General features: G+C 39.8%; 1 protein-coding gene across 5 annotated transcripts in view; it reads left to right on the forward strand.

Annotated features, from left to right (window-relative positions):
• The first annotated feature begins 2,547 nt into the window (after positions 1-2,547).
• NLGN4X (neuroligin 4 X-linked) overlaps positions 2,548-26,734 on the forward strand; it is a 161,559-nt gene continuing 137,372 nt past the window's right edge. For 4 of the 5 annotated variants that reach the window (XM_085052670.1, XM_085052660.1, XM_085052710.1 and 1 more), the window contains exon 1: positions 2,548-2,931. The gene's annotated coding sequence lies outside the window, so the exon portion shown is untranslated. Of the gene's footprint in view, positions 2,932-25,011; positions 25,157-26,734 lie in introns of those variants that run through there. The other variant, XM_085052680.1, reaches the window with a different exon arrangement.

The raw sequence follows: 26,734 nt of genomic DNA on the forward strand, positions 1-26,734 counted from the left end.
TGCACATGCAAGCAAAGCAAAACAAGGAATTCACTCACCACTTCCCATGGGGAGGCAGGTGATCAGCCAGGAAAGCCAGGAAAGCTAGGCATAGTTGTGACTTTGGAAGACAAACACCATCACTCTTAATATCCTCCCCTTCCTTCTTCTTCCCCCAGATTTATATGCTGAGCATGATGCCATAAGGCATGGGATATCTCTTTGGTCATTTGGCATCAGCTTGCCCTGGCTCTGTCCTCTCTCAACTCCTTGTGTCCTCCCAGCCTGCTCCCTGGTGGGGTGGGATAAGGAGCAGAAATGGCCTTGATGCTGTGCAAGTGCTGCTCAGAAATAACTAAAACATCCCTGTGTTATCAATATTGTTTCCAACACAAACCTAAATCATAGCCCCTTACTAGCTACTATGAATAAAATTAACTCTATCCCAAACAAAACCAGCAAAACAAGTTGGTTAATACAAGAATACAATGAGACCTTGTAAGAAGTGATGGTGTTATATAGCAAGTGGCATTCTTCTCTCTGAATGATTGCTCCTGGACTCCTGCTTGGAGTTATAAATATGCAGTGGATTGCTGCAGATAAGCCACAGATTCCAACAGTACATTCAGCTTTTTGAAAGTTGTAAGACGAGAAAAGTACATTCTGCTGTTTTGACCAAATGCCTTTTACTTTGATTACAGATTTGTATACAGTCTATGGAAAGTTTAGTTTTATTGCTGCATTTGAGACTGTTTAAGTCATAGCTGCAAACATTAATTGCAAACATTACAGATGATCCTTTGGTAACCGGTAACAAGCTGCCTCCTCAAAGTACAACACAGGTGGAAGATCATTATTCAGACTAACTTGCACATACTTTAATATCCTCCAAATTTATCTTATAAAATGCATGACATATTCATCAAAATAAAGACTGTCCTGCAAAATTTGGGACAGATGGCAGTGCAAGATGACATCTTTTCTAAATGTGTCAAAATATTCACTCAGTCAAGCAATACGATTGGTTGCACATTGTGGGTGCATTATTAAAATAACAAAAGCAGTAAAATTCACTTGCATGAACACCTGCTGCTAAAGTGACTTAATATAAGTAAGCCAAAACATATAATTAAGTAATATAAAAATAATTACTTCACTGACAAATAATTTAACAGTGTAATGTGGCTATTGCAATTCTTAAAAGATTTTAAGTCAGTGAATTACATCTGAAATTTGATTTACAACATTTAAAACCAAAACATACCTTCCTAAGTGACACTTAAGGAAGTATCCTTCATACCATATAACAAAATACTACGGAAGAACAGACACACAACGGGCCTACTGTTGTCTGCTAGATGATATCTTTAGATCAGATAGTATATATTCCTTTACCACTTGAAACAGGAGAGCACAGGAGTGATTGATAAGCCCAATATCACAGACAATTCAGATTGGAGAATACAAAGCACTGGGTGCTCTCTACTAAGGATCTGACATGGGGGCAGAAACAAAGCATCTAGAAAATAAGAGTTGAAGATTTTTTTTTTCTTTTTTCAGAACTGAAAATCTCAAAAGCTCAGCTTATGGAATCTAATACAACTCTTGTGGCAAGAAGCCTCATAAAGGTATGAATATGATTTTTGTTTCAAATTATGACATGATCTTCAAGACACCCTTATCTTGTTCTCTGCTTTGTTCTCAGAGAACTCAGGCCATGCTCACCTGTTCTTAATCCAGGGTCCTGCACTCAGGACAATGATAAGTGCAGTTATTAAAATGATCAAGTGCACATGCTGGGGGGTGAAACAAGATGTGTCTGTGGAGGCCTGAGCATACTGCCCTCAGTCTGAAACTATACACAGGAGTGAACTAGAGACCCTGAGTTGTAGTACTTGGTAATAACCACAGGGACCCCACTTGATTACCACTTAGTTAGCTTAGTGGTTAGCTAACTAAAATACAAACATCAAATAACTGGTTTCCTTATGAAAAAAATAGGAAATCTGTTTAAAACAATTGGGCAGAGGGTGAATATCTGCTTTGCTGTTTTTTTATGGGAGGACAGAGAACGGGAACAAAATGCTTCATTGCTTGGTGTGCAATTATGTTGTCAGCTCCATGAAAATGCAGATGGGTGAATATGGCAACAACAGGCTGGTACTGTAGAAACTACTGCTTAAAAGGGTTAACAAAGACTGCACTTCCTGTACATGACCACGGAGCAGAGAGATCGGCAGTGTGAATTGTGTGATCCTCCGGGACACACACAAACACGCACAGAGGGACACCCTCACTCCTCGGTGTGCGCAGCGCCCACCTGTGCAGCCCCCGGTGCCCGGCCGGCTCCGCTCCGCTTCGCGCGGGGATGCGCCGCTCCTTCGCGGGGGGCTGTGGATGGAGATGCGGTTTCTGTAGCGCTGGGCCGGCTGCGGGGAGCCATTGGCTGGCGGCTTTGTGAATTTCATTCAGTTTGGTCCAATAGCGGGAGGAGAGCGCCTGGTACAGCCTGGACCTCTCCCCCCCTCCTCTCCCCCCCCCCCCCCCTTCCCCATCTCCCTCTCTCTCTCCCAGCTCGCCTTGCCTTGCAGATCAGTCTCTCCGCGGCTCGGGCTTTCTGCATAGGCAATCACAGCTCCTACTTGCAGACTCAACTCTCCCTCTCGCACTGATTGCAATGAATTTTCTGCCTGAATGTAGGTCGCTTACAACCGAGAACACGAGTTTCCTTCAAATCCAGTGTTGTTGTCTTTCTTCTTGTTATTTTTAATTTTTCCCCCCTTTCTTGGTCGTTGCATTCCTTTGGAGAAGCCAACCGCATTGGATTCCAAAAAGGAGAGCAGGAACCGTATGTGAATAATCCTGGCTGCATGATAGCCCGAGAGGATTTCCTGAAAGATTCTGGCTGTGTAAAAAAGACCCTTATGCTTCTGCAGCTATCCCAGTGTTAAGGTAGGAGTACCGGATTTACAGTTTGAGTGTTCATTTTCATTTTTTTTTTCGGTTGGTTTTTCTATCCCCCCCCTTTTTTTTTTTTTCTCGGCGAGGGTGGGGGAAGAGAGGGAGAGGTGTTGCAGTTGGTACTCTGGCAAAGGGCGAGCAGTTTGCTGCAGTCGTCTGTGCTTTTACTTTTCCCATCATGATAAAGCGATACTTTCTTTCTGACATTTCCACCATCATACGCGATCTTCTTGTCACATATGCATATTTATGCAAATTTATTTCTTTTTTACCCACTTCGGTCTCGTTCCTTATATCCCCCTTGCACCATAATTTGTTTGGAGGCATTTTGCTGCAATCAGCTATTTGGAAAGGCTCTGAGGTTCTGTGTGAGATGTTTACAAAGTAGCTCTGCCTTACAGGGAAATAAACAGAAGAGTGTGGAGGAGAGGAGGGAAAAATATCTGCAGTACAGGCAGAGAGAGAAAGAGCGAAGCCACAGTTTCTTGCAAACGCGGACAGGGGCAGGAGAGGTACCTCATGCTCTGTGTGCGCCTGTGGTTTTCAGGGAAACACAAAACCAACACGTAGGTTTTTGGTTAACCACTTTCCTTGCCACCACCACAGCCACGAAAAAGCAAAAAGGGACAGGGACGGGCGGGGTGGGGGGGGACGACGACAAGGGAGGCGGCTGCTCAGAGGAAATCTTGGCTCTTCTTGGATTAAGCGATTCACCCGCTTTCGCTTGAGCTATTCCGTGGTGGGCTTTCTTCCCCGCTCCCCCCCTTTTTTTTTTCTTCCCTTTCTCCTTCTCCTTTCTTCTTTTTCTTTCTTTATTTCCTTTCCGGGCACGGGTAAAATGCCCGCTTTTGTGATGGGCATGGGCTTCTGCACGTGATGGAGCGGGGACTGGCACTGGGGAGAGCCAGCGTGCGCGGACCGGTGGCGGAGGCCGGTGGAAAAGGAGGAAAAAAAAAAAAAAAAAAAAAAGAAAAGACAAGCACCACTGCCACTCACCCCCCCACACTCCTCCCCAGCTCGGCAGTAAATCGGCTTCTCTGCAAAGCTGGGGCGGGGGCGGGCGAGGCGGGGGCTGGCGGCGTGAGGCGCCTCCGCGGCTCCGCGCTTCGCCCCATCCCCGCGGGAGAGGCCGTCGGCAGCCCCGCACCGCCCCGGGGAGCAGGGCTGGCCCCGCCGCAGCCGCCCTGACGGACGGGGGCCGAGCAGCCGCCGTGCCGCCCGCCCGCCCCCGCACACATTCTCGCGGGCGCGCAGGGTCGGGGCGGGCAGGGCGCGCCCCGCGCAGCCGCTGCGGAAGAGTGCGGGACGCGGGCAGCGGGAGCGGGTCGGGGCGTGCGTCCCGCCGTCGTGCCCGGAGCGGGACTAAGAATAGATGCCGTCGCGGCCGGGAAACTTGGCCGGTTTGGGCGCCCGGCGTGGGGGGAGAGAAGTTTGCGGGGGACGCGGCAGAGGCGGGGCGCGGCCGCCAGGTGGCGGTGCGGGCCCTCCCAGCCGCGCGCCCGCCGCCCCCCGCGCCGCAGCGCCGCGCGCCCGCCGCGGGAGAGCGCGAGGCGAGCGGAACTTGGGGCGCCCGGCGGGAGCGGCGAGAGCCGGAGCGGCGGAGAGGAGCCGGAGAGCTCCAGCGGCACAGCCCCTTGGGAAGGAGCCCCGCTGCCCCGGCAGCCCCGGCCGGGCGGTGAGCCAGCAGGGACGGCAGCGCCTGGTGTGCTACGGGGTGCCCGTGGCTGACCCTGCGCCCGGTGTCCGTCTGCAGCCTCCGTGGAGCCACTGCCTGTCGTAGGGATGGCTGGAACGCGCAGCCCAGTTGGGATGTTTTGTATTTAGAGAGAAACCAACGCCACCGCAAAACCCCAAAGTACACCCCCTTCCCCCCATTCAAAACACCCCTTTAGCCCTGTTTGATCAGTGTTGAAAGCTAACACTGATAAAATTCTAGTCTGATTTTAAACTAACAACGTTAAGGACATACATGGATGTGTTTAGGAGATTAGAATTCAAAGCGTAATTGGAGGAAATTGCAATCAGTTATACCAAAATGTAACACCCTGTTATTCTCTTCCTAAAACATAAATACAAGTGCTAATGCTGAGGTCTCATGTATTAAAGGGCAATATTTTTTCCCATATAATATGGGACAAAAATTAAGTTTTAATTAGATGTATAAATGCTCTGTTAGCAGTAAAGAAAGAAACTATTTGTCACCTTAAGATGCAATTATTTCCACTAGTTTTAATTCCTGGGTAAGAACACTGCTTTGCTTTGTAAAAGCAAACTGATTTCATCTGTCAAATGAACCCTGTATTTTATTTTAATTTTACTTACAAAATACTGTCTTTATATTCTATCTGTTGACATCTATGTAGGCTTCTGTATAGGTAGCCCCTACATAGATGTGCATTAAGGCAAGAAATTCTAAGATTTTTTGCTTATACTGCTGAGTAGAGGGTTGCATGCATTGTCTTATGAATCACATTCCAATGAATCATTAAGGTTTGAGAACCATGAAAACATGTCATGCAGTTTCTGGTTACTCAAAACAGCAATATCTATGGTGGCATGTAATTTTCTCAGAATAACAGAAAAAGAAATTTAACTTTGACATATTTTTATAATCTTGAAATTATTAGTCCTTTGTACATAAATATAGCTGTTACTGCTCTCTCTCTCTTCTCTATTTGTATGTCAGGGTATCATGTAGATCCAATTGGGTTGTGTGCAAGTGCAACCTATTAAGTTGTACCAGATACTAAAACTGAAATTCAGTTTGACATCCAAAATGTCTTGGTTCTCAAGAGGACCAAGCTAATTCAAAGCTAACTTGAATTCTTTTCTAAAAATTTTTTCATTGAATGCAATGGCCCTTAGTTTTAGTTTCTACTGGAATACATTCATATAGATAAGAAAATACATTTTCTGTCTTCTGCATTTCTGGAGGGAGTGATTACTTGCCCGCTATTGTTTTAAAATGCAGTGCTGTATCACAAACATATAGATTGTAAATTTAGAAATTCCCAGTGTTTTTTTTTCTTGATGAGCAAAGCACAGTGATCAGTGTAATTTCTTTTAAAGGCATCACAGCACTAGCAAACAAAAGCAAGCCTCATAGAGTGAATAAAACAGGCCAACTGGATTAAATTAGGACAAGTGATAAAACTGGTAGGTTTACTGGAGATGCCATGCTAGCCTATGTATTTTGTAGTCTTCCAAATACTTTATCTTCTAGCTGATCCCATGTTCTTGGGCAGATCATTCACTTGAAGATTTTTACATTTGTTAAAGACGTCAATCCTAATAGCATCCTTCAGCTGGAGAGCTATCATGAAGAGATGAAGGCAAGAGGCAGAAAGAAAAGCTGTTTAACTGAAGCTTGGTATTAAAAATATTATACAGAAACTAGGATCTGTTTGGCTTTCTTTATTTTTTAACAAAAGAGTGATTCAAGCAACATTTACTGATTGCTACACAGAGGTTTGCACATTTGTTTTTGACAGGTTCTCAATACAGCCTCCTCTTGGCCTTTCAAACACTCACACTGCTATTTGATGGCTGAATCACATAGTGTAAAGAACAGCTCCACCTGGATAGGACAGGAATAAGCATCATGCTATAACCAGCATATAATTTAGTCATTCTGTCGCTGGAAGACTTGTCATCAGGATTCAAGATCTCTTCTGCATGAGTAAATTGGTTAGTTATGTGCACTGAATTACAAGGCTGTGAGTCTTTAAAGAAATAAGACTCTAATAAAACATAAACACGAGCTGCACAAATCAATATAAGTTTCTCATGTCCTACTGCAGGTATCCTCTGTCACAGGATAGCTCAGTTCAAATCAGGTGCTCTGAAGCAATATTTGTAAAGCATTTATGCTGTGAGCCATTTCGATCCTCACTTCTGACAGGGTTATGTACTCAACTATGTCACCTTTTAATAGTTCTCCACTTCTCATTGTGTTTGGTTTAGTAGTCCCCAGATTGGATTTGAAAGAAAAATAAAAAAGCACCACTAAAAATCCCCAAACACCAAAGAGAAAAACCACCTTGTTGGCTAGTGGAGGAAGAGCAAGTAATAAGTTTTATTGACAATACTCTTGGAAAATTTTTAGCAATGAGATAGGACACAATAGTAATAAACTTTTCACAACTTGAAATGGATGTAAGGGTAGAGAATAGAAAATTGAAAGAAAAGATTTATAGACAATCTGCAGTGTTTGAACTTAAAAGGTAGGAAATTATTCTGGGGACATTTCTAGCAAACTTGTCCCTCTTTAATGCATGTAAACAAATGGACATGAATTTTGACATTAAAAATAAGCTGTTTATGAAACAGGGTTACTTTATGGCTTCCATGCACAGCTGACATGAGAGTCTGAATCGAAGCAGCCCTTGTAGAGCACTGGCTTATCCTGTGAGATCTGCAGAGGGGCTTTACCAGTGCCTTGGCTAATTCAAACCGAATGCATTACCACATGCTGGAACGATCCCTAGCTAGGAATGCTCAGATTTGTACTGTAATAATCTAAAAATAAATTGTAGTCACTGATGTCACAATGTATGATTCTTTCATCTGTCTTCTGTGCTGAGCCCACACACCACTCAGTGTCATAGGACGTATTTCAGTAAGTGTATACCACTGACTAGCTTCAGTGGAGGGTTAGGATTTTCCATGCTTGTCTATCTTCTGTTATTTATGTGCTAACTGAGATTTGCAACTTGATGGGTAGGCTAAGCCTTTCAAGAGAGGTAAGCTTTGAAAATGAGTGTCACTCCTACTGATTCTGCAGTGACTGTTATGATTTCATATATAGTATGAATATAAATAGAAATTTGTATTTACTTGTGTATGAATTTATTTTGAAATAAATTAAAAATATTTTTGAGATTTAGTTACACAGATCATTAAGACTAAGCCACTTCAATGTTTCACCATAACAGATGACAGATGAAATAGTAGTCACATGATGTAATGGTAGCAAACTTCCATCTAGCAGTATTTTTCAGATTTGCATCTGTTGAATGCAATAGACAAAACGAGATAGAACACTGCTTCTCTGTACAGCTGAGTTCAGAAGGAAGATCATTCCTTTGTCCTCCAACTGGAGGTAGTCATTGCCAATTAGGAGAGGTCTAGGACAGCCAGAAATGAAAGAGGACAATCATGAATAGGATTTCTGCTCCACAGTGTTAATTGAAGTGGCTTGATTGTTTTCAAAAGGGCTGTTGCTGTAGTGTCTGTGTCAGCTGCAGGCCCAGTACAGACCTGGAAGAAACAGATTTTTGAGCTCTGTAATGTTGCTGTCAAGTCTTTCCAGGACTGACCAGCGATCTTGGTCAGTGCCATCATGTGGTGATCTTGTGATATTGTTGTCAGACATAGCTGGGTTAGCGATCAAGCTTCTTGATGTGTTAACGTCACTTTGGACCCTTAGTGAGAAGATACGCAGTTCAATGCCAGCAAATCTTTCAAAAATCTGTTTAGAGAAATATTATGGAGAGGGCTGAAATAAATTAGTTACATTTTCTGTAAATGGGTTTCTTTTACACTTTTAAACTCTGGTGGAAAGTTGGTGGGCAGAGTTCAATAACTCTCCTGCTTGGTGCATTTTTTTGCTCCAAAACAGATTTTGCAGGAATCAATTCCAAACACCTATTTGTTCTATTCCAGTAAACAAATACTACATTATACATCACATTTGTGACTTCTGATATATAAAAGCCCTACTTTGTATCCATCCAAATACAATAAAAACAGGACAAAGCTGATAGTCTCTTTTGAAATAAATGAATTTTGAATCAAATCAGATTTTTAGTGTTTATTCATGTATCTTCATTTTTCACTGACTTTTGTAGTACTGATCTTAGACTTAAGATTCACATAAATCTTATGCTTGGAAGTAGATGTGCCAGACAGTTTTTCTCCTATAAAAGAAAGTTTTTTTCAGACACTAGACAGAACTTTGCAATTAAAGAGAGCAGGAGTTTAACTCAAAAATTATTAATAGTTTAATTATACTGCTAAGAATTCTTTTTCTGAAAATAAATAAGCTTTTCTTGCCCCCCACCCCCCTTCCTCTTTACTTCTTTTCTTACTTTACTCCAACATATATATAATTCATCACTTATATACTACGTGTCCATGAAATACCTCTTTTGAGTACCTGGCCATATACAGAACAAATAAGCTTAAAATTTTATAAGAAATACATTTATTCTTTAAGATATGATTCTGCCTTTTCTGTTCTACTGTGAGTGTTTTCCAGATCTCTCTTTTCAAATAAAGAAAATTAGTATATTATTCATGTAGGACATCATATAAGCCATATGCTCTCTAATGTACAATATATTTTCACTCATTTTCTTGTTGGACATAGAAATTTGTCCAATAAACCATTAATATTATAAGACTTGTGCAATAGGACCAAAATAAAGAGACCATTGACAGACTAGTGTCATGCAGTGAGGTCTGTTGGATTCAGTGCAAAGATAGCTGTTAATTTCAAAAGGCTTTTAGTCAGGTCCTGCACGAAAGTAGTATTTGGATAACATGGTATGGAATATTTCCATAAAGCTGCCTATATCATATAGTGCTTAAAAATTTTCTCCCAGCTTCCCATTAACTTCTGCTGATGAAATTGCCTTCAAACTTTTGTTTGAAGAATGAAAAAGAGAGCATAGGCTCTGAAAAATAATGCATCTCCAGCCTTTCCTTGAAGAGCTTGTTATAAACATGGCTGATTATGCACACTAAAAGAGTATGCTAGATGATACAGGAGCATGTACTGTCTCAATTTCTGTTTTATTGGTGACTGTGTTTATAAAGACAAATGGTTATACAGACTTGGTTCCATCTGTGATTTCTTTCTGAAGTTTCTTGGATTTTCTTGTCAAAGAAACTGGGCGTGTGTCAGATGGAGTACTCACATCCAGTCTGTTCACCTTTTCATTCAGTTATCTCATTAATTGTGGTGGTGCTCAAGTTTTTGCCAGCTCTCCAAACTAGCATTTTAATACTGGTAAAGAAATTCCCCTAGATGGTCAGTTGGACTTTTCTTGGATCATTGATTTCAATATTATTTTAAAAGTGATTCTTGACAAAAAAGGGGCAAAAATCCTGCCCTGGATTCCAGAAGAATTATGCAAGAAGAGGTGAAGTCCATGTGAATTTTTGGTACATCTGCCATTAAGAAAGCTCTCTGAAACTTATTAAGTAATAGGAATGCATCTGGATTTCATGGAATGTCTTAGGCAAAGAGTGAAAAAAGATTATAGCAACAAATAGAGGAAGCACCTAGTGAGTTGCTGTTGTATGAAATGTAGCCTTCACCCAAACTTTAGTGCAGATGGTCCAATTCAGTACTTCAGGACAACATTCATCAATCATAGTGTTCCTTCTCATTGAGATACATAGTCACTGATTTGTTTGCTATAGTCTCCCAATCCAAAAATATCTCTATCAATAATGTAATTATTATTATGTCTGCCTACTGCATTTTATATCGTCTACATTAAAGCAAAGATAAGTTCTCAGTACACAATGGTGTGAGGGGAAGTAGAACTTTCTGCAAATTATGCACAGCTGGACAGATGAGCTGTGGTGCCTGAGGCTGTGAATTTGTATTAACACAGCCAGCGGTAGGTCTGCTGCCTGAATTAGAAATGTTCAGTGTGTGTAGTTTTCATATGTGCAGGTGGTGAATTTGGGGACAGATGATGTAGATCCAGTGTTTTTTACAGATTAAATAATAGCAGTTGGTATAACTGGAAATTAATCGTGGAGCTGGAGGAGAGAGCTAGCATATTAATTTCATGCTCATTGCAATAATACTTTGATTTAGTTCAGGTGCACAGTTACACTGCAGAATAGGTAGCCTTACTGCTTTGATCTGAACAGTCTAACAGTTATTAAGAAAATACATTACTTTGTTTAATCTTACAGTTGTTGTGTCCTTTTTCTCAAGCTAACAGTGAGTTACAGTTGTAGCCAACTGTGAGTTACAGTTTTTGAAGATAAATGCTTCTTTTTTATATTGGTTTGATGTCACCTTTACATAGAGATGTTTCAAATACAGTGCCTTAGGTATATGGTCATGCAGGCCACCTGGCACCATATTTAAAAAAAAAAAGAAAAGATTAAACTAGAAGAGCCAGTAAGATTTTTATCCTGTTGTACTGTGAAAGGCATGCTGCATTGATTTATCTGCCCTGATCTGGTACAGAGGTGTGATGTAACTGAGGTGTAGGGGATTAACGGTGCAGTTAACATGTTCCATTCCTCTCACACCAAGTTGTTATGGTCATAGAGAGGCATACAAGCACAAGCAAAAGTAGTTCCTCGCTAGAAGAGCTGGCAGATCCTTTGTGCTGTAATGCAGCAAATGTATATTTATCCTTGTAATTTTCAATCTCTATTTTCTTTTTCCAGTTGGCTTTGGAAATAAGATGTTCTAGTGAATTGTCCTCATTATCCTCTTGTCCAAATCTGTCTTCTATATAAAAGTTTTAGGTTGGGAAAACTGAAATTAGAGCATGCAGATAGAATATTCAATTTTCTTTCTTCCTTTTCTGCAGGTTTTGTTGTTGCTGTTGTTTGTTTTTCTTTTTCTGTAACCTTGTAATTAGTCATAGCATCCCAGAGCCAGTGAAATGTTTTCCACTCATGACACAATAAAGGTCAATATGGTGACCACCCCATTATCTCTTGGGTGATTTGCATTATCAGTTCTCTTATGCTAAATTTTACTGTCTTTTATGAAGGATTTCTTGTTCTGGCAATCAAAATTACATTAGCAGTGTAGAAGTTCCACTAGCAATGCTGTAGAAAGGACAGGAGATGGGAGCAGTTGCAATGGTGCCAGTGTGTTGAATTCTCTTTGATATTAAAAATACAGGATTGGAAAGCTAAGTCTTGCATTTTGTATATATGTAACCAATCACTGGATAATGACACTTCACAGAAACATCCTTGTGTGGTACATTTTATTTTCTCTTTGTCCCTGTAGAATGGTCATTTGGTTAGGCTTGATACTTCACTGCTTCCTGATACCAGTTGGAGCTGGTTTATTCAAGAGAAAACAAAATGGGTACATTGGTGAAGATACTGTCTGGAGCCTGAGATGGCAATAAAGATGATGAAGAAATGGCAGTTCCATTTTGGGAGACAATTAATAGGTTTCTTAACAGCAGTGATAGCACTTGAAACATCACTTCTAGCTCTTAAGGCCTGAAAGCTAAGCACCAAAGCATATTCATGTCAAGGATGAGGAGATTGCATATTCCAGTTCTTACCTTCTCCTCTGTGAAAGGCGAGGATGCTTCCTAAATGACCCAACCCCTCCCTCTCTTACTCACCATCCCCAGCTTGGTGGGGTGTTTTCCTTCTCTTATTGCCCCAAGAGGCCCATCCTAGTCAGAGTCTGTAAAGAGGCACTGAGTTGCAGACAGATGACCAGTTTCAAAGGAAGGTTAACATGATTAACTTCCATAGAAAAAGAATATGATGATACACAGGGATAGTAGACACATAAGAGCATTGAGTATTGTAGTAGGAGGAGTGTTCAAATATTGTGTTCTGGAGAACTTAAAACAGTAGGATATAAATCAGATTGAATTTACAGCAAGAGGTGATACTTTTGGACATGGGGGTTTGGTTTAGTCTGAGGGGGTACAATGTAGAAGTTATGGGGCAAGGTAAAAGTACAGTTTTTAGTGTCATCACTGTAGAAATCTAGATTGTATGCTTTGAAATTGAGTCTGTTTTCTTCTGAATAATTTTTTTTTTCTCTTAATAAAGTGTTTATTGAAATAAAGCCATGCCATTTCTTTTTAAGGAAACCATATCCAGTGGTAGCATCACTGAATATATTTCTAGTTAGGAATGTTTGCTTGTTTGTTTGTTTTTATGCTATTTGTCCCAAGAATCATAATTAATCATCTTTTTTGGTTTCATTTCAAATATTTGGCTTTTTTTGGGGTGTTAGAATTTTTGGTTTTGTTTTGTTGGTTTTTTTTTCCTTTCAGTGTCCTTTTGTCTATATGCTTTTGTTTGGTTTGGGTTTTTTTTTTCCCACATGCCATATTTTACTATTAACTTGCAGTTTCTCAGATAAACTAGTCTTGCAGAGAAGTGCATGAAGAATGTGAAGAAATTTACCTGGGATTATATAAAGGCAGGCTTAACAAACTGTGGGTTTTAATGGTTCTGTCACTGGTACCTGGGGGTGAGGAAAAGAAAATTAGAGGAAAATGTGCCTTCATCCTACTCATATACATCACTTAAAGATAATAATGTAATAGTTGATAAAGACTGTGCAGTTGCTGCTGTACCATTATTTCACATCTAACTTATATTCCATAGTTAAAAAAACCCTTTTCTGATCACTTTTTAAAATAAAATGGATTTGATATACTCTGCTTAGCTCAAAATAGTAGGTATTTGGTGAGAAATAAAGCAGACAGAAGAAAACAAATTTTTCAGAGGTTGCAGAGTGCTAGCCTTTTATATTCTTAATAAGCAACCTTCCCCCATATATAAAAATGGACATAATGCATACAACAGCAATTTTGAGAGCAATTTCTCTTCACTTGCTGTGAGCTGTATATTTAAAAGATTACAAGCATGACTCATTAACAGTGTTCTTGCATTGGTTTATACCATTGTCTTCAGGGACACTGTGCCTAATATCTGAGTGTCTAGAAGTATTTAGTGCTCAAAAAAAGAGTCAGGTTCCAGGATTTCCCTCCTCCTTTTGCAGCTAATATCTCATCATTTAATGTATTGATTTGGCAGAGGTTTCTTTTCAGCTAAGAAGAACTTGTTCTCTGTGGAGTAAATTGTTTACCAGCCAGCTATATATGTTTGCCTTAGTGAATCTGAGTGAAATAGTCCATCACTAATTCATGTAACTGCATTAACCTTCTTGACATTTTGACTCTGAAAAGTTAAGACGAGGATAGAGGTGAATGACAGGCGGTGGTGAAAATGAGATTCTTGAACATGGTGCACATTTTACTGTGTGTAAATAGGCATAGAACTTAATTGATTTTTAGAGATAAGTTTATCTTTTAAATTTACTTGTCCCCTTTAGATGATTCTTGTTAAACAGGAAGATTATATTTTATCAAAGTTTTAGTTCTGAATCCATGCTAATTTGTAGTATGTGCTCAGATTTTGTATTTAGACAGGTAGAAGCTGCAGGTAGTACTCAGTGTTGGTGAGACCACACCTCAAGTACTACAATGCATTCTGTAGTGCCCTCACTACAGTAAAGACATTGAGGGGCTGGAGTGTGTCCAGGAAGGGCAATGAAGTGAGTGAAGGGTCTAGAGAGTCAGTCATATGAGGAGCAAATGAGGGAGCTGGGGTTGTTCAGCCTGGAGAAAAGGAGGCTTAGGGCAGACCTTACTGCTCTCTACAGCTACCTGGAAGGAGGCTGTAGCAGGGTGGGGGTCAGCATCTTCTCCCAGCCAACCAGCAACAGGACAAGATGATACTGCCTTAAGCTGTGCTAGGAGATGTTCAGGTTGGACATCAGGAAGAATTTCTTCACTGAAAGGGTGGTTAAGCATTGGAACAGGCTGCCCAGGGAAGTGGTGGAGTCACCATCCCTGGAAGTGTTAAGAAATGACTGGACTTGGCACTTAATGCTGTAGTTTAGTCGACAGGTTGGTGCTCTATGAAAGGGTGGTCTCAATGATCTTGGATGTCTTTTGCAGCCTTGTGATTCTGTGACTTCATCTCTTTTCTTTTTTCCTGGGCTGTCAGACTAGAAACATAGGAAAGAATTTTCATTCTAGATTTTCATTAAGTATTGTTACACAAAGGATGTTAATCTTGGTTGAACTGTGGTAATTTTTTTGTTCAAGTGTTTCTTGTCTGTGCACTAAATTTTGGTCTACAAAATTAAAGGCAAAGAAAGCTGAAGCAGGAGGGTGGACAAAAGAGGGACCATTCTCACTCTAGTGACAGTTTTTCCTACAAGTACCTGCCATACAAAACCGGTGGGATTTGCAGTTGCAAGAATGTGATAATAACAACACAAGACCCAGAGTCTGAGAACATCAAGGGAAAAAGAAAAATAATGTTATGGAGGGCTCTGGAAAGCACTGCTCCAATGGCTTAGGTGAAAGCTAGCGTGCAGGGTTGTGAATTGCAGACCCTTGACATTACTAAGGCTGAGATCCTAAATTACTCAAGGCAAAACATGATTTAACAGCATTCATGAATGAAAAATTTGTATTAGATCACTTAACGTTAACATCAGAGATACAGAAATTAGGATCATGTAGACATAACTTAAAGCTTTTGCCTGGATACTTCCTTTTTCTCCAAAAGGGAACATAGGGAATTCTAAGGGTCTTTTTGTTTACCTTGCTCTAGGTAAAGACAGAGTGTATCAGTAGAATACCTTTATTTTTAAACTATACAGTGACCTTTTAAAACAAAACCCCGTAATTTATGTTTTGCTATCTTCATAAAAATAGAACCAGTACTTTTTTGTATGCTGTTTGTAAGTGTGAGGTGACTTTGTATCCCCTTATAACTTCTATTATTTCATAATGGATCCTTTGGAAGGAAGGATGTCCTCTCTTCCTAAGACTACATCATTTATCAAACAGCAATTGCCATGGTACATTTAGATGTACTATGACTTTGTAAATCATCACAAGAATTGCCTGATATCCACATTACCCGATGCCTCAAGGTATTCCAAAATACAAAATCTAGCCACAGGCATTAACAACGCACACAGTGATTGCTGTCATATTTTGGTACTGTTCCCAGAAATGCCACATTCAGAAGGCTGTTCTTTGAGGAATGATGCTGCATAATCAGATGGCTAAATTCATTAGAAGCTGAGGTACCACAACAGGGAGTACAGTGTTATCCTTGATGATTTTGGCTTTTGGGGTGGCAAACAGCAATTCCCGCAGAATTTCTTGATCTGGTTACCAACTGATTCAGTCTTTCAAAATATTCCCAATACTGGCAGATTTTTTCTTCACATCTTTTAGCTTAGCTTCAGTTTTCATTCCTGAGAAAGCATTGAAAAAAATGCAAGTTTCTCAATAGTCCAGGTAACTACTTTGGATCATGAGATCAATTGTTCAGTGGCTGGATGTCAGACTTATTATTCTTAGGGTTTGGCTGATACAAACTGAAGAAGCTGAGAAATTGTGACTGTCAATTCTGTACTGTTCTGATACAAGAAATAGGGAAAAACCCATGACCACCACCGCTCTTCACCCTGCCCCCATCCCCCCGCCAAAAAAAAAAACAAACCAACCCCAACAAAACCCCTTCTTTATTTTACCATATGCCTAACTCATTAGTGGTTGATGATAAATCCTTGCAAGGCTGCTACTCTGTTTCCCATGGTGAACTCTATATGTTCAGTAAGGCCATGTTTAAATTTTTTGTCAAATGTCTACTGAATATATTACACAAACCAAGAGAACTAGAGAGGACTGCATTTTATTTTTAGTCCACATATTTTATACAATCAATTAATACTCATATGTGCTGAGCTTTATGACAAAAAATTCACACTTTTTTTCCTACAGCTGGTTCAGTGAAGACAACTTTGGTGAGGCACCAACAACCTCTGGATTTCAGTGATTTCCCTACTACTAAATGAGCATCTTTCTCTCAATGATGTCTTTGTCAGATCAGCAAGGACTCCATCTGTCTGCCAGTGCCCTTTACTTCCTGCTAGTATATACTACTAGTTTAGTTCTCATGCCACTGAAAATTATGGAAATGCAGAGGATTTTGGTTTTCACTATGGAAAAATATAACTAAAGTTATTTGTTACTCATCCTTCAAATTAGATATTTTCAGATGCCAACCAGATTAACTGATTAGTAAGATTATCAAAAGTATATGCAGATGATTGGTAAGATTTTTCTGAAGTTTTTAAGGAAAGACCTTGCCTGAGTCCCCTGTTGGCTGGTTCATCCTGCATACCAGAGATCTGTTTTCAAACTGTAGACAGTTGTGTGCAAATTAGTTATTTTAGGCTCTAAATGCAATTTATGGGCATAATTAAGAATTTTGGGATGCAATTGACCTTTTTTAAGGTTTTCTTCAGAATGAGATTAAGCACTTGTGATTAATGAATAAATGAATTTGATCAGGTGAAACTTGATCTTGGTCAGTTTACATCGTTCCACAGACTATAAGCTGTTGGCTTTTCTGTTCTAAGGCTTGTCTAAGACATCCGTATTATTGGTAAAGCAAAGGTCCCTTACAATTTATTTTTTTATTGTTATTTGTGTTTATATAAAGCTACAGGCCTTGTTATAAAATAAAGGACACCTCTTTTCATGGCTGACATTTCTTGATGCTTGAAGATCTGTGTCATTTCCAAACACATTTTCCTTACAAAGCTGTGGGATTGTTGCATGTCTGATATGCTTGAATGCCATTGATAGTCTAGGATCTAGCCTCAATTTGAGGTTATTACTGTACCTATCAGAATCATCAGACTGTAGTCTTTTTTGAACTTCTAGCATGATTGTCAGGTTTTTGTGGGTTGTCGGTGTCAAGAAATTTCATTCTATCCAGCATTGTCATTCAGTGGTTTTAGTTGTGTGTAAAAAGTAGAAACTACTCAGTTTTGATGTATTCAAATTGTTATGTATGAAAGAAATGGAGCATTTTATATGCTGATTACCTCCAAGAACATTCTGTGTGAGACATCCTTTTGAAGAAATGTGTGGAGGAGTTTTACAAGATTTTCAATTATTCTGAATGTAAAAGGGGTGAAAAAGAATATGAGGGGTATAGCATCTATTTGAAATAATTATAGTGGATATGTTTTACTGTGGCTGAGTTTAAGGACTCAGACTATCATCTCATATTCCTTTGGATGTTTTGCTAAGCAGAAGACAGTGGAGATGTGGCTGAATTATTTGGGGGTGGTGAAATGCAACACAGAATACTTACATTTAGAGGAATAAGCTCACAATATAATCGCTGGAAATTTCATATGTATTTCAGAAGAAAAATCACCTCATGAGTTGCCTGCTTAAATGTATTTAACACAAGACATAAAATTTAAACTTCCAAAAGCAGCAATAAAACCAGCAGCTTTCATTTCTAGCTAATACTGAATATTTTAAACCCCCTACTCTTTTGGAAATATGAATTGCATTATGAAAATTTGGAAGCAGAAGACTAGCTTCAATTTTTATAATAATAGCTGAGCACATTATATAACTCTAATGACAAATAATTCTGTTTCAATATTTTACTGAAGGGTACCAATGAAGGGAATAGCTAATATAATGGTTGTTGCAGCACCAGGTCTCTCCATTCAGCAGCAACTGTTAATATTTCTCGCATGAAAAGGGCTAAAAAATTAGACATACTTTTTTTTTTTTTAATTGAAACTCATGCTAAAATTAATTTTCAAATTAAAAAATTCAGGTTCTAATAAAAATAGAATTTGTGCATGTATATGTACATGTATTCTTCAACTCATTTCAATGTTTGGTACTTTTTATTGTCTAACAAAAGATTGCATGTGTCTGCTTGATAATCTTGAATGGCTTTTATGTAGAACTTTTTTTTTTAATGGGTGATTTTAAAAAAATGAAACAAATGCAAACTCAAATTCTTAAAAAAATGAAAAAGATCATTTGTAATGGCTCTTTTACTGTGAACAAATGTCACTTGAATACCATCTAGGGGAGGTTTGTTTTTGTGAGGGCATAGATTGCAGTTGAATTCTTGAGTGAAACTCTAGCTATTTTTTTTGTACACCAGTAATCAGATAGTGATAATCTCTGTTCACAGCTGGAAGTGCTTACATGGCAAGAATCTCATTTCTTAAGGTTATGAGCTGTATCTTCTACAGAGATAATTTTTTCTTGATATCTCAACTTCATTTTCAACTTCTGAGAATATTATTAAAAATTTTTAAATTATGCGAAGTTAAGAGCTCTACTTAAAAACTCCTGTAAGAGTTAAGAGCTGTATTAAAAAAATCCAAAACAGAAAAAGCAACAAGCATTTCCTTTGATATCCTGTTGTTTACTGAGGAAATCTAATAATTGAATTATTAACTAAAACCAGATGATGACTACAACAAAGGTATTTATCACTTAGCCATCTGTGAGTCTCAATTGCATCTTAGACATATGAATAGGAAAAAGAATGAGAAAGAACTGCAAACTGCAATGCTTTTAAGTGTTTACAATACAGACTATATATTAGTGGAAGATTTTATTTATTTGTAGAAACTTCAAATTGTTACTTGCATGCAGAATACCTTTGTTAGCATATTTACCTTCATTTGGAAAATTTTCTACAGATAGGGAATTGCTTGTTGAAAAAAAACATACACAACATTTGGTGTTTGCAGAAAGACAAAGATTTTATTGCTGCAGTGGTTTGTCACCAGAGGGGTCTTTTGAGATATGACTAGTTTTTCAAAACTTTTGAAGATCAGGCCACTTAGGTGCCTGGTGGGAGCTTACACTTTGTCATTGTCCTTCATACTTACATTGATCACCCATGTGTGTTTCAGGAATCTGCGTGTGCTCTGAGGAGTATTTCTACAAATATTTTACAGCACTGGGCAACAATTCCAAGTTACTGGATCAGTATACATCTTCACAGTGCCATGGCAGTGCTGTTTAGCCCTCCAGAGCTGGTGCTTTGCTTGGGCAGAACGTCGTCTGGCATTCAGGTTCTGGGACCTGAACTTTGGTCTGCACAGCACTACAATGCAATATGTGATGTACCAATTTGGTCAGAGTTAGCTTTGTTTCCCTGTACAACTCAGGGTATATCATCACTTCCTAGAGCTTTTTGAGGTAAAATTTGCCTTACATATTGCAAAATGACAGCAGTTTTGTGTATGTAGAACAGACTTCTAAAACATGTTTCTCTTTAATGCTCTGTTTGAGACCTTGTGATAGTTATTGCTGTCACAACCATGCTCTTATGTGTGATTTATAATTTTCCAGTAGCAGCTACCAGCTATTGTCAGAATTTCCTCCCAAAATTATGTGTCCAACAGACTGCAGTCAAGTATGAGACAGCAAGTATGAAACTTGGATACATGGATGAACCTCTGCAGTTTACTGATCTCATGAGAACTTTTATTGACTTCAAAAGACTCTGGATCAATCTCTTAGTTTCTGCTCAAAGCAACTGTAGCCTTTTTTCAATTTTTAACACTGAAATAGGAAAAGGCCAACATATGCATCACTCATTCACTCATGAATATCTTTATTCTTCCAAGTAACAGCAGGGTAGAGAAAAGCAATTGACTTCTCAACCAGATAAATGGAAGGAGTAGAGATATTGTACTCATGACAATCATAAATTTGGGGTTGTTATGACCTGTAATCAACAGCATATGATATAACCTATTGCTACTGCAGGCAGGAGATCTAAAGATGACTGACAGCCTAGAGCAAGTAAGATCTAGCTGAAAACAGAATGTTCTAAATACAGAACAATGACTCTATATATAGCCCTACAGTGAGAGAAATCTTTTCATTTCTCCTTCTGATGGGAGACAAGAGAGGATTTATTTGACTTTTGGGAAGCCTGAGAATCTTCAGCAAATATTCCAAGACACTGGAAACATTTTAGGCAACTTACTCTGTTCATGTAATGGAGTTTAAATAAATTTACCAACACACTGATTTCCTACACTGGAGAAATGTGAGGGCTCTTATTATTATTGTGTTTGTTATTGGCTTGTTCAAGTAATTATTCTACACTGTCCATTGCTAATTTTAGAGAATTCTAAATACAATAGATTCAGTTAGTGCATGGAGTGGTTGATTAGCTGAGGATTGGGATAATCCATTGTCATGTGTTAATGCTTCTCTTGTGGGTATTCCAGTGACCTATTATAACTCTTAACCTTTATCTAACATGTGGTACATGGTTCATTCAGCACAGTAAAACTATAATGAATGAATTTTAACTTTCTGCATTTGACTCAGTTCTTAGTGGAAGAATTAAACAAACTGCATTTGTTGCACAAATGTCTTTTGAATGTGTTAAACTTAATCAAAAGGATTTAAGGCCACATTCTCACCTTTTTCATATGTTTTGACTTTGGTCTTCTGTTGATTTTTTCTGTGGTCTTCACAGACTATTTGAAGTTCAAGAAAAGAAAACAAAAACTCCTAAAATGCCAAATGCATTTACCACACCTTCTGTAAAATACCTTAAGTCAAAATTTCAAGACTCAATATGGCATGTTGCTGCTTGAGCTACAGGACTTCACACTGTTGAGTTGACAGTAATCTGGTAGTAAAGAGGGAGGTTGTACTGCAGGCTCCACACCCCAGCTGTAGCGGAAGCCTAGTTAAGTCTTCTATCCAGAAAAATCCATTTCAACCCGTGTCACTGCCTCTTTTTTTTCTGGAGATCAGGGCTGATCATGAGGTTACTGTCAAGACAGGATCCCTTCTCTTGTAGTCTTTTCATGCACTCGTAACATAATAGTAATGCTGGTAGTCGCTGCCATCATTGCTGTTCTGTTCCATTTTACCCCTAAAAAAGGAAACACAGTTTAAAATATTTGCTTTTTTATGTACTTTGATCTTGGTAAACTGCCAAAACTTCCCTGAAAAGTTACAGTTTTAAGTGCAGCCTGGATAAGCCAGGATGGAATTTAACTGGAGGAAGAGAGGTTTCCAGTGAAAGATTTTTCTCCTCATTGAATTTGAGGGAAGAGGAGTTGGAACCTTAGAAGTAAATTCTCCATAATATTCTCTTGTTGCTCTTTGTTACCAAAGTAAATTCTGGCTGTATTTAGACTGCAAACCTGGGGTAGGATTTGAAACAGTGGAGGCAGACTGGGCTAAAGATCCAGGTTGAGCCATGATCTGGAACAGCTTGGTAATAACTTTCCCACCTCTCTTTCTGTTTGCTCCTACTTAGAGTTATTTTATGTGTTGAAAGGGAACCCCACATACACAAAAAGGAAGAGACTTGTGTTTTTACTAGGAGGTCTTGTGATGTAGACAACTATGGGAATGAAGGCAGTAGAGACAGAGCCATTAGGCTGCAAGCTTAGAGAGACTCTCATAACGTGAAGTCTTGCAGGGATCAGCTGTGTTTGTGTTTGCTCACAAGGTTGTGGCTGCCAGACAGATACTTAAGTGTTTTTCTCTTCTTGGCAGGGAGACTACAAGAGGTGTAAGGGTGTCTTCATCCCGTTTCATATCATTAAGTTTTTTGTGGTGCTGGAAGAAGATGGAGTTGTTTCTTTTCTATTGTTCTGACTCTGTGACTTTCCATTGGTCAGGAAGGTGATGATGATTCTGTACGATGATTTAAACCAATTAGGAAAGAGTTAAAATGTCTTTCCTTGTCTCTTGAGGATAGAACAACGCCTGGGGATATAGGACTGTAGCAATCCCTGTTCTACTTGACTTGAATCAGGCTTTTGCTCAGTTTTCACAATAGATATTCACTTAAGATGTCAGAGATTATAGTTCAAGCTGTTCTTTAGTTGCTAATATTAAATGATTCTGCTCCATAAGGAGAAATAATGATCTGAGTAACTGATGAAGTGATTCACTGGCATGAATTCGGCATAACCAAACATTGAACATCTGCTATAACCTTTTCAACTGTAGTCTAGCTTCTCTGAGTCAGGCAAGACTCCCATGTTTATGGCATATTCTGTCTTTCTTGCAAAACGTACATGTATTTATTGATCATGGAAGAACAAAATAACTGTCTGATTGAAGTTGGAAGGGACCTGTGGAGATCATTTTCTCAAATCATATGCTCAAGGAGAGACGCCTCCAGCTGATTGTCCAGGACTATGTCCTGACAATGCTTGAATATCACCAAGGAGGGAGATCCTACAACATCTCAGAGCAACCTGTGCCAGTGCTTGATCACCCTCACAACTGAAAAGTGTTTCTTGATATTCAGAGGAAAATTCTTGCTTCTGTTTGTGCCCATTGCTTCTGGTCCTGTTACTGAGCACCATTCAAGGCCTGAAATATTGAATTAAGAAAATATGAGATTTATAGAGAAATCAGTTTAATTGATATTTGGACGTTTCTAATCACACTGATTGTTTTTAAAGGTTGATAAAATCATGCTATCAAACTGCTGTTGTACTTCAGGTTTGTTTCTTTCTACTCCCCAACTTCATCACAAGTAGCTTATTGTGAAAATACTGTGCATTCTTTTTCAGCAATCATTTTAAGACAAGTTAGAAGCCTGGAAAAATACATTTCTTGCAGCTTAAATTGTCTGGTTTTTAGTCCATAGGTCAGTGTCTGAGGTGGCTGTGTCTGCCCCTGGCTTGTGATGATAATCTCTACAAAGTTAAATACTGCTTAGAATAAACAAATTGTTAAGTAACTTCTGGAAGGAGAAGGGAAAGTGATAGGGAAGGAGATATGATGTCAAGGTAAACAAAAGGGTAAATACCTAAATGGTCCAAGACTGTAGTCCAGTGATGACACTTCTGTACAATCATTGTGGTTTGAGACATTTATTTTCACCTGATGATTTAATGCAAAATGCAGAATGATTGAACTAGTAACTTCTCTTTCTTTATATAATGCTTCTACTAGGAAGATAGCCATTCTTACTGTATTTAATTTGTGATTGCTAAATTTTAAGACATATTCTTGTGTTAAAATTTCGGTTAGGTAATCTCGAAGTTTAGCAAGATTTGTAAAGAGAGTTACCATCACTCATTGTATTAAAAAATATACTTAGATAAAATGTTGAATTTCTGGATGCAGAAGACCATTTCCTACGGGCCTGAAACCAAAGCAGTGAACTTTACACGGATAACTGGCTAGCAATAAATATTCTGAGCATCACCTCCTAAGTAAACAGGGATAGGACCCCTTTCTATATATAACAACAGATTTATCTACCAATTAGACAATTTGAGAGGCAGTACCTCTGTAGCAGGCATAAATGCTAAGAAGGTGGCTCAGTCATATAAAAAAGAGTGAAGATAGGTTATAATAAGAAATGAAAGCTTCTCCAGAGAAGAGGAATAGAGACAAGAGTAAGACTCAGGTCTCTGTGGAGTCTGTAGTTTTGAGTACTCTTTGGAGTCAAGGAATTTAGTGCTCAGATGTATCTCAAAGGTGTTCGTCTGGGTGGAGAAACTGGAAATATAGGAATGTTATTAAAAAATCAGTGGCAACTAGTTTCCTTTCTTAAGAGATTGTGTGAGTTTATTCTGGTGCAGTGTTTGGTGTGGGTTTATCTGCATGTGTTTGCTTTAATCCACATGGTTTTCATGATCATGGCTGGGGAAAGACAGATCATGGGCTAAACCATCTCCTAAGGAGATGCAGATTTTGTTGACTATGTTATGGATGGAATGACGACTGCTGCAAGAAGGATATGTTCCTTGTTTGTCTGTTATCGTGGGTCTGGTCACAGTTGGGTTTTTTGCCATGTGAAGATTTCACTTGCAATTCTGAACTTAGTAACACTGTATCATGGCATCACAGGGTCCAGAAATGTCAGAGGCTCCGCATGGAGAGCAGCTGGGCAGGGCCTGTCAGCCAGGACCTGTGCCCCCATCAGGAGCAGGGCAGCCAAGGCAGGGGCACCGGGCAGCTTCAGCCCCGGGCATCGGGAACCTCTCTGGGCCTCGGGAACCTCTCTGGCGGGTCGAGGGCGGGCGGGGCCGTCGCTGTGTCCGGCTGTGGGGAGCTGTGTCCGGCTGAGCGGGATCTGTCCAGCAGGGCTGTGGGGAGCTGTTTCCGGCTCAGCGGGGCCGTGTCCGGCAGGGCTGTGGGGAGCTGTGCCCGGCTCAGCGGGGCCATGGCGGGGCACGGCTGTGGGGAGCTGTGCCCAGCTCAGCAGGGCCATGGCGGGGCAGGGCTGTGGGGAGCTGTGCCCGGCTTAGCAGGGCCATGTCGGGGCATGGCTGTGCGGAGCCGTGCCCGGCTCTGCGGGGCCATGGCAGGGCACGGCTGTGGGGAGCTGTGTCTGGCTCTGCAGGGCCGTGGCAGGGCCGGGCAGGGCTGTGGGGAGCTGCGGAGTGGCCCTGCTGTGGCACCGCCGGGCTGGGGCTGACCGGGGGTCCTGGGTCAGGACTGGTGGTGACCTCAGGGACGTGCTAGGTTTGAAAGGCTTTCTGCAAATGTTCGCTCTGGAGATGCACTATAGTTGGGTCACATTCTGTGATTTGTCTCACTGACATTTTAGTTTTATTCAGGAGAACTGGGAAACACCATGGAGGTGAAAATGGGTAACAGCTGAGTTTTCAAGAGAAGGAAGTCTCAGAACCTCTGTTGTTGTTGTAAGTCGGGCCCTCTGCCTTGTATCCTAGCTAACTTCCACTGGAAAGGTGTTTCAATAGTATAGAAATGGAAATTTATGCAGCTATATAGGCAATTCCCTAAGTGCAGACAGATTTTGATGCACTGATTTCAGTTTGATGGCTGGGATTGCAGTTTCTCTTACTTTACACTGCATTTTTATGGGGTGTGTGAAAACCAGCTCAGTGACTTAACCAGCAATGGTAGTATCTGACATGTCATCTATGGAAAGATAAAAACTTTTCTACTTATGAGAGGGTTTTCATGGATGAGTTTTTATTGAATGAATTTTTAGTTGTTCCAGTCTTTCTGGCAGTGAAAATTTTAGAAGAATTTTTTCCTGAATCACCTAAGGTCTTAAAAAAATAACCATAAGGGAGAAAGGCAGATATATTTATCAGAGTTTGCTCGTACATAGAGAGGCATATATAATTTCATCACAGGTAATTGCTTTACTGGTAATAACTTCACAGTGACAGAGATAATTAATATTACCTCAAGCATAGCAAGAGCCTTGCTGTAATAGCTGTCTAAGTGCCTTTTCGTACATTTCTTGCTGTTCGTTTCAGAAACAGAAATAATATTAAAAGGCCCAAGGAGACTTAGCTAGATACTTGAAGGGAGGACCAAAAGATGATCTGAACTCCATGCCACTGAGTACATTATTCTGTCTTCTATTCATCTTATTCCCTATCTGCAGTCTCTAAATGTTGTACCTTGACAAGTTTGAGGGCTATTATGGGGAGCTCTTGCTGTTCCATCTGATCTTTAATTTCAATATGTCTCAGCATGGTCTTGAAGCTCTCTTTGGATTATTTTCTTTGACTTCAGTTTTGTCCTTAGACTTTTTTTTTTAAATTCAGATTGATCTTTTCCCCTCTGCTTTCTGCTGTCTTTCTCCGTTAGCTGTATCTCATCCTCCTTTCCTCCTCCTCCTTAATCTGAGGCTTGGCCTTTCTCTTATCCGTAGCTTGAGATTCAACCTTTTCTTTTGACACAGGGCTGGCACTCTCCCCTTTTCTTTGACCTTAGACTTAGCATTTCTTATGTCCTCCGGGTTTTCTATGTCTTGTTCTACATGCTTTTTTGGCATTGTTACTTTCTGGCCTGGAGTTTCCCTAAGGGGATTTATCTTTCCATTTGCCATTCAGAATTTCTTAACACGGCAAATTACTCTCTTCTGCATCATCAGCATTTCTCTGGTCTGTGTTGCTGTTTTGGGCTTAGGCTCCATGAGTTTAATTCTTCCTGACTACTCATAGCAGTTTGCAAATTCTTCAGAAGATTTATTTTGTTTTGATTCAAAGTGAGTCTAATGTCTTTGCTTCCAGCCTGCTTGTTGTATTTTGGGTTTGTTTTGTTCTTGGGGATTATTCAGTTGTTATTTAGGTTTGGTTTGGGTTTTTTTTCCCTCAGCATGATTTTTTTTTCTTTTTCTGCAACTTTTCAGGTTTTTGACCTGTAGTATTAATTATTAGGTTTGTTTGGAACCTCATTATACCAATATT

Source organism: Lichenostomus cassidix, chromosome 1 (assembly GCF_008360975.1).
Source record: "Lichenostomus cassidix isolate B80296 chromosome 1, HeHo_3.0, whole genome shotgun sequence".
Classification (NCBI taxonomy): Eukaryota; Metazoa; Chordata; class Aves; order Passeriformes; family Meliphagidae; genus Lichenostomus; species Lichenostomus cassidix.